Source organism: Triticum urartu, chromosome 3 (assembly GCF_003073215.2).
Source record: "Triticum urartu cultivar G1812 chromosome 3, Tu2.1, whole genome shotgun sequence".
Taxonomy (NCBI): Eukaryota; Viridiplantae; Streptophyta; class Magnoliopsida; order Poales; family Poaceae; genus Triticum; species Triticum urartu.
In genome coordinates this window covers 210,296,429-210,306,235 of record NC_053024.1, presented here as the reverse complement: position 1 = coordinate 210,306,235, position 9,807 = coordinate 210,296,429, and positions in this window count along the sequence as shown.

The window sequence follows — 9,807 nt, the reverse complement described above, 5'->3', positions numbered from 1 at the left end:
CTTGTAATAATAACTATTTCCTTGATATAATATCATTTGGTATCAGTGAATTGATCCTTTGCAATCGTGGTTTCGACCATGTTCTTCTTTGATCCCATTTCTCGGACAAGTTAAAGCACTTGTCTTTTGCAAGTCATTACACCAGTCCAACCTCTACTTTGATCTACTGTCGAGTATTACCCTCTGGTATCTCGAGAATATCTAAGAACTGTGTTGCATCTTATGAGTCTTCATCAGCTATTATTTCTCACTGATTCCAATTTTTCATGGGTTCTGGGTTGTCGTCAACCGAGAACACTGATATGTGAACAGATTCCGCATTCTGGTTCGATAACCCTAAGTAATTTTTGTTGCCTATGAGTTTAATAATCCTTCAAGTCATTCCTAGCCCAATCGGCTATATCATTATCGTGCTGATTTTAACTGTGCTACCTGGTCCTTCTTCCTAGAGCACAAATTTCGACGGTGAGCTAATCTTATGTAGATTTTCCTTGTCATATAATTTCTCCTTGAAAAACAAACTCAATTTCGAGTTTGTGCCGTACTCATGGTTCCAATAGCCATTCGCTTCATCATTCCTTTGACTTGATGCCATCGCCGATCGATTACATCTTCATGAAATCTCTCGACAAATGTGTCATGATCATCATCGGCATTCTGAGCTCTTCCAGGATATCAATTGAATGCATGATGAGAAATACCATCCTTGCCCTCAATTATTTGTGTTATCATCGACCGCTTTATTGCCTTCCGTTCAACACAAACTTGTTCATGTTTTGTGTTATACCTTGAGATCCTTGCTATCTAGCATTTGTTCTTCTTTACCTTGGAGTATTACCATCTTTTATGTCAAGAATGTCGTGAGAATTTCACCACCTCTTAAAAATTCTTGATACAAGTGATACTTCTTCCCATCTCCCTTCATTCCTTAGTCCCGGCATTATTTCTAACCAGAATACTGACAATGGACTGTGATGTGAAATTTTCAAAACTTCTAGCAACCCTATTGCTTGTAAGTTAATGAATGATAGTTTCATTCTTTGTGTATTGGTTATCAAATCACCATACTAACATTGATCATGCTACCTAAGCCCATATTTCGGGTGCACCTTTCAACCAATGTTTGCTCTTGGATGTTCTCCTCGAGCATACATCATTATATCATTTGATCTGACAAATGTTATCTCCTTGTTCACATAATCGTGGAAATCCATATTTTTGGAAATCTCAATGAATTTTTGCTGAGTCCATCAGCCATCTCATCCTCTCCTTGGTTTAATGATGAACTCATGATTAAGAACTTGCTTCCATAGTTCATTTCCCGAGAATCTCGCAATGCCATCTCGTCAAACTGTGTTGCACCCATTCCTTCTGAGGCATCATGAGTCTGAGGTATCCTAACACCAATCAGATTTGAATCTTGGTCAGATATGATGGTTGGAACATATTTCCAAGAGTTATAATAATTGGTCTTTATATGAACCAGTAAGGTGAGGTCATGCCTAGCACACCTGGCCGAAGGACCTATTGTTATAGTTTCCTTTTTAGCAAGGTTATCCATTATTCCCCGAGGAAATTGTAACGCTTATTCTATACGTTGTTCCTGATGGATCCTTTGTGTTTCCAAAGTCTAATCTTCACCTAATGACCATGTTAATGCTATCTCGAAGCATGTCTGTGGTACTATGATTTTCAATAAGAACATTTGAAGCACAATGCTAAAATTTCTTTATCAATTATCCAAAATTATCCAAACACCGTTGTATGGGGGCTACCTCTTGAGCACTGCGTTGGTTTTCCCTTGAAGAGGAAAGGGTGATGCAGCAAAGTAGCGTAAGTATTTCCCTCAGTTTTTTAGAACCAAGGTATCAATCCAGTAGGGGACTACACGCAAGTCCCTCGTACCTACACAAACAAATAAGAACCTCGCAACCAACGCGATAAAGGGGTTGTCAATCCCTTCATGGTCACTTACGAGAGTGAGATCTGATAGAGATAATAAGATAAATATTTTTGGTATTTTTATGATATAGATTGAAAGTAAAGATTGCAAAGTAAATTGGAAACTTATATGATAAAAGATAGACCCGGGGGCCATAGGTTTCACTACTGGCTTCTCTCAAGATAGCATAAGTATTACGGTGGGTGAACAAATTACTATCGAGCAATTGATAGAAAAGTGCATAATTATGAGAATATATAGGCATGATCATGTATATAGTCATCACGTTCGTGACAAGTAGACCGAAACGATTCTGCATTTACTACTATTACTCCACACAGGGACCGCTATCCAGCATGCATCTAGAGTATTAAGTTCATAAGAACAGAGTAGCGCATTAGGCAAGATGACATGATGTAGAGGGATAAACTCAAGCAATATGATATAAACCCCATATTTTTATCCTCGATGGCAACAATACAATACGTGCCTTGATGCCCCTGCTGTCACTGGGAAAGGACACCGCAAGATTGAACCAAAAGCTAAGCACTTCTCCCATTGCAAGAAAGATCAATGTAGTAGACCAAACCAAACTGATAATTCGAAGAGACTTGCAAAGATAACCAATTATACATAAAAGATTTTAGAGAAGAATCAAATATTCTTCATAGATAAACTTGATCATAAACCCACAATTCATCAGATCTCGACAAACACACCGCAAGAGTTAGATCAAACAGATCTCCAAGAAGATCGAAGAGAACTTTGTATTGAGATCCAAAGAGAGAGAAGAAGCCATCTAGCTAATAACTATGGACCCAAAGGTCTGTGGTAAACTACTCACCCATCATCGGAGAGGCTATGGTGTTGACGTAGAAGCCCTCCGTGATCGATTCCCCCTCCGTCGGAGCTCCGAAAAAGGCCCCAAGATGGGATCTCTTGGGTACAGAAGGTTGCGGCGGTGGAAATAGGGTTTCATGGTGCTCCTGGATGTTTTCGGGGTATATGGATATATATATAGGAGGAAGAAGTAGGTCGGTGGAGCTGCGAGGGGCCCATGAGGGTGGGGGCGCGCCCAGGGGGGGCAAGCGTGCCTCCTTGCCTCGTGGCCGCCTCGCTTCTTTCTTGACGTCTACTCCAAGTCTCCTGGATCACGTTTGTTCCAAAAATAACTCTCCCAAAGGTTTCATTCCGTTTGGCTTCTGTTTGATATTCCTTTTCTGCGAAACACTGAAATAGGCAAAAAATAGCAATTTGCACTGGGCCTTGGGTTAGTAGGTTAGTCCCAAAAATAATATAAAAGTGTATAATGAAGCCCATTAAACATCCAAAACAGATAATATAATAGCATGGAACAATAAAAAATTATAGATACGTTGGAGACGTATCAATGGGTAATGTCATGAAATTCCTCTCCCCTTTCCTAAAGGGTTTTCTACGTTATATCCTGTCATGGATACCATTCTTTGCTTGTCCTTGTGAAGGATATACCCCTGAAAAATGTGTTTAAACACATTTTCCTTTCCATTGTTTTGTTTAATCTGATGGTCACCTTTTCCTTTTCATTGATTTGTTTAACCTTTCTGGTGATCTATATGATCTAAGCAGTAATATTCTCCTGCTTATGTAAACACCTTGGTGTACAACTCTGTCAGTAAGGACCTGTTACTATTGTTGATGACATTCCGGTAACCACCGACGGATGAGAACTTTGCCTATTGGTCTGCCTCGTTCAACGAGTAGGAAAATGGTTCTCTTCGTCCCTCGCCCTTGGTACCAACGATGTTGCCAACATAACTGACCGGATATTCTCTGACATGCCTTGCTATCATGGTCGTGCAAGCTGTTGCTACCTCTTGAGCACTGCGTTGGATTTCCCCGAAGAGGAGAGGATGATGTAGTAAAGTAGCGTAAGTATTACCCTCAATTTTTGAGAACCAAGGTATCAATCCAGTAGGAGGCTACGCGCGAGTTCCTCGTACCTACACAAAAACAATAGCTCAACGCAACCAACATGCTTAGGGGTTGTCAATCCCTTCACGGTCACTTACGAAAGTGAGATCTGATAGAGATGATAAATAATATTTTTGGTATTTTTGGTATAGAGACGCAAAGTGAAAAGTAAAAGGCAAAGTAAAAAAGCAAAGCAATAATAAAGTGATGGAGAATGCTATGATGAGAAAGAGACCCGGGGGCCATAGGTTTCACTAGTGGCTTCTCTCAAGAGCATAAGTATTCTACGGTGGGTGAACAAATTACTGTTGAGCAATTGACAGAATTGAGCATAGTTATGAGAATATCTAGGTATGATCATGTATATAGGCATCACGTCCGAGACAAGTAGACCGACTCCTGCCTGCGTCTACTACTATTACTCCACTCATCGATCGCTATCCAGCATGCATCTAGAGTATTAAGTTAAAAACAGAGTAACGCCTTAAGCAAGATGACATGATGTAGAGGGATAGTTTCATGCAATATGATAAAAAACCCATCTTGTTATCCTCGATGGCAACAATACAATACGTGCCTTGATGCCCCTTCTGTCACTGGGAAAGGACACCGCAAGATCGAACCCAAAGCTAAGCACTTCTCCCATGGTAAGAAAAACCAATCTAGTAGGCCAAACCAAACTAATAATTTGAAGAGACTTACAAAGATAACAAATGATACATAAAAGAATTCAGAGAAGATTCAAATATTATTCATAGATAGACTGGATCATAAACCCACAATTCATCGGTCTCAACAAACACACCGCAAAAAGAAGATTACATCGAATAGATCTCCACGAGAGAGGGGGAGAACATTGTATTGAGATCCAAAAAGAGAGAAGAAGCCATCTAGCTACTAACTATGGACCCGTAGGTCTGAAGTAAACTACTCACACTTCATCGGAGGGGCTTGGATGATGATGTAGAAGCCCTCCGTGATCGATGCCCCCTCCCTCGGAGCTCCGGAACAGACCCCAAGATGGGATCTCGTGGATACAGAAAGTTGCGGCGGTGGAATTAGGTTTTTGGCTCCATATCTGATCGTTTGGGGGTACGTAGGTATATATAGGAGGAAGGAATACGTCGGTGGAGCTTCGAGGGGCCCACGAGGCAGGGGGCGCGCCCTAGGGGGGGCGCCCTCCACCCTCGTGACCGCCTCGTGGCTTTCTTGACGGAGGGTCCAAGTCTCCTGGGTCTTATCTGATGAGAAAATCGCGCTCCCAAAGGTTTCATTCCGTTTGGACCCCGTTTAGTATTCTGTTTCTCCGAAACACTGAAATAGGCAAAAAAACAACAATTCTGGGCTGGGCCTCTGGTTAATAGGTTAGTCCCAAAAATAATATAGAAGTGGAAAATAAAGCCCAATATAGTCCAAAACAGTAGGTAATATAGCATGGAGCAATCAAAAATTATAGATACGTTGGAGACGTATCAGCTGTCAACGCCCTTCCTTGTTTTAACCCACATGGTGGGCCCATAACCCATAAGTTCCACATGATCGAAACCTGACTCTCTGTTGGGAAACGTAGTAATTTCAAAAAAATTCCTACGCGCACGCAAGATCATGGTGATGCATAGCAACGAGAGGGGAGAGTATGATCTACGTACCCTTGTAGATTGACAACGGAAGCGTTTGGTTGATGTAGTTGTACGTCTCCATGGCCCGACCTATCAAGCACCGAAACTACGGCACCGCCGAGTTCTAGCACATGTTCAGCTCGATGACGATCCCCGGACTCCGATCCAGCAAAGTGTCGGGGAAGAGTTCCGTCAGCACGACGGCGTGGTGACGATCTTGATGTACTACCGTCACAGGGCTTCGCGCCTAAGCACCGCTACAATATTATCGAGGACTATGGTGGAAGGGGGCACCGCACACGGCTAAGAATATGATCACGTGGATCAACTTGTGTCTCTAGGGGGTGCCCCTACCTCCGTATATAAAGGTTCAAGGGAGGGGGGCCGGCCGGCCAGGAGAGGCGCGCCAGGAGGAGTCCTACTCCCTCTGGGAGTTGGACTCCCCCCCCTTTCCTAGTTGGAATAGGATTCGTGGAGGGGGGGAAAGAGGAGAGAGAGGAGGAAGGGGGGCCGGGCCCCTCTCCTTGTCCAATTCGGACCAAGGGGGGAGGGGCACGCGTCCCATCTCTGGCCACCTCTCCTCTCTTCCACTAAGGCCCATATACCTCCCGGGGGGTTCCGGTAACCTCCCGGTACTCCGGTAAAATCCCGATTTCACCCGGAACACTTCTGATATCCAAACATAGGCTTCCAATATATCAATCTTTATGTCTTGACCATTTCGAGACTCCTCATCATGTCCGTGATCACATCCGAGACTCCGAACAACCTTCGGTACATCAAAATTCATAAACTCATAATATAACTGTCATCGTAACCTTAAGCGTGCGGACCCTACGGGTTCGAGAACAATGTAGACATGACCGAGACACGTCTCCGATCAATAACCAATAGCGGAACCTGGATGCTCATATTGGCTCCTACATATTCTACAAAGATCTTTTATCGGTCAGACCGCATAACAACATACGTTGTTCCCTTTGTCATCGGTATGTTACTTGCCCGAGATTCGATCGTCGGTATCCCATACCTAGTTCAATCTTGTTACCGGCAAGTCTCTTTACTCGTTCTGTAATACATCATCCCGCAACTAACTCATTAGTTGCAATGCTTGCAAGGCTTAAGTGATGTGCATTACCGAGAGGGCCCAGAGATACCTCTCCGACAATCGGAGTGAGAAATCCTAATCTCGAAATACGCCAACCCAACATGTTCCTTTGGAGACACCTGTAGAGCACCTTTATAATCACCCAGTTATGTTGTGACGTTTGGTTGCACACAAAGTGTTCCTCCGGTAAACGGGAGTTGCATAATCTCATAGTCATAGGAACATGTATAAGTTATGAAGAAAGCAATAGCAACATACTAAACGATCGGGTGCTAAGCTAATGGAATGGGTCATGTCAATCAGATCATTCACCTAATGATGTGATCCCATTAATCAAATAACAACTCTCTGTCCATGGTTAGGAAACATAACCATCTTTGATTAACGAGCTAGTCTAGTAGAGGCATACTAGCGACACTCTGTTTGTCTATGTATTCACACATGTATTATGTTTCCGGTTAATACAATTCTAGCATGAATAATAAACATTTATCATGATATAAGGAAATAAATAATAACTTTATTATTGCCTCTAGGGCATATTTCCTTCAGTCTCCCACTTGCACTAGAGTCAATAATCTAGATTACACAGTAATGATTCTAACACCCATGGAGCCTTGGTGTTGATCATGTTTTGCTCGTGGAAGAGGCTTAGTCAACGGGTCTGCTACATTCAGATCCGTATGTATCTTGCAAATCTGTATGTCTCACACCTGGACTAGATCCCGGATGGAATTGAAGCGTCTCTTGATGTGCTTGGTTCTCTTGTGAAATCTGGATTCCTTTGCCAAGGCAATTGCACCAGTATTGTCACAAAAGATTTTCATTGGACCCGATGCACTAGGTATGACACCTAGATCGGATATGAACTCCTTCATCCAGACTCCTTCGTTCGCTGCTTCCGAAACAGCTATGTATTCCGCTTCACACGTAGATCCCGCCACGACGCTCTGTTTAGAACTGCACCAACTGACAGCTCCACCGTTTAATGTAAACACGTATCCGGTTTGCGATTTAGAATCGTCCGGATCAGTGTCAAAGCTTGCATCAACGTAACCGTTTATGATGAGCTCTTTGTCACCTCCATATACGAGAAACATATCCTTAGTCCTTTTCAGGTACTTCAGGATGTTCTTGACCGCTGTCCAGTCATCCACTCCTGGATTACTTTGGTACCTTCCTGCTAGACTTATAGCAAGGCACACATCAGGTCTGGTACACAGCATTGCATACATGATAGAGCCTATGGCTGAAGCATACGGAACATCTTTCATTTTCTCTCTATCTTCTGCAGTGGTCGGGCATTGAGTCTGACTCAACTTCACACCTTGTAACACAGGCAAGAACCCTTTCTTTGCTTGATCCATTTTGAACTTCTTCAAAATCTTGTCAAGGTATGTGCTTTGTGAAAGTCCAATTAAACGTCTTGATCTATCTCTATAGATCTTTATGCCTAATATGTAAGCAGCTTCACTGAGGTCTTTCATTGAAAAACTCTTATTCAAGTATCCCTTTATGCTATCCAGAAATTCTATATCATTTCCAATCAGTAATATGTCATCCACATATAATATCAGAAATGCTACTGAGCTCCCACTCACTTTCTTGTAAATACATGCTTCTCCAAAAGTCTGTATAAAACCAAATGCTTTGATCACACTATCAAAGCGCTTATTCCAACTCCGAGAGGCTTGCACCAGTCCATAAATGGATCGCTGGAGCTTACACACTTTGTTAGCTCCCTTTGGATCGACAAAACCTTCCGGTTGCATCATATACAACTCTTCTTCCAGAAATCCATTCAGGAATGCAGTTTTGACATCCATCTACCAAATTTCATAATCATAAAATGCGGCAATTGCTAACATGATTCAGACAGACTTAAGCATCGCTACGGGTGAGAAGGTCTCATCGTAGTCAACCCCTTGAACTTGTCGAAAACCTTTTGCGACAAGTCGAGCTTTGTAGACAGTAATATTACCGTCAGCGTCAGTCTTCTTCTTGAAGATCCATTTATTCTCAATTGCTTGCCGATCATCGGGCAAGTCAACCAAAGTCCATACTTTGTTCTCATAAATGGATCCCATCTCAGATTTCATGGCTTCAAGCCATTTTACGGAATCTGGGCTCACCATCGCTTCTTCATAGTTCGTAGGTTCATCATGATCTAGTAGCATGATTTCCAGAACAGGATTACCGTACCACTCTGGTGCGGATCTCACTCTGGTTGATCTACGAGGTTCAGTAGTATCTTGTTCTGAAGTTTCATGATCATTATCATTAGCTTCCTCACTAATTGGTGTAGGTGTCACAGAAACAGTTTTCTGTGATGCACCACTTTCCAATAAGGGAGCAGGTACAGTTACCTCGTCAAGTTCTACTTTCCTCCCACTCACTTCTTTCAAGAGAAACTCCTTCTCTAGAAAGGATCCATTCTTAGCAACGAATGTCTTGCCTTCGGATCTGTGATAGAAGGTGTACTCAACAGTCTCCTTTGGGTATCCTATGAAGACACATTTCCCCGATTTGGGTTCGAGCTTATCAGGTTGAAGCTTTTTCACATAAGCATCGCAGCCCCAAACTTTAAGAAACGACAACTTTGGTTTCTTGCCAAACCACAGTTCATAAGGTGTCGTCTCAACGGATTTTGATGGTGCCCTATTTAAAGTGAACGCGGCCGTCTCTAAAACATAACCCCAAAATGATAGCGGTAAATTTGTAAGAGACATCATAGATCGCACCATATCAAGTAAAGTACGATGACGACGTTCGGACACACCATTACGCTGAGGTGTTCCGGGTGGCGTGAGTTGCGAAACTATTCCGCATTGTTTCAGATGTAGACCAAACTCGTAACTCAAATATTCTCCTCCACGATCAGATCACAGAAACTTTATTTTCTTGTTACGATGATTTTCAACTTCACTCTGAAATTCTTTGAACTTTTCAAATGTTTCAGACTTATACTTCATTAAGTAGATATACCCATATCTGCTTAAATCATCTGTGAAGGTGAGAAAATAACGATATCCGCCACGAGCCTCAACATTCATCGGACCACATACATCTGTATGTATGATTTCTAACAAATCTGTTGCTCTCTCCATTGTACCGGAGAACGGTGTTTTAGTCATCTTGCCCATAAGGCACGGTTCGCAAGTACCAAGTGATTCATAATCAAGAGG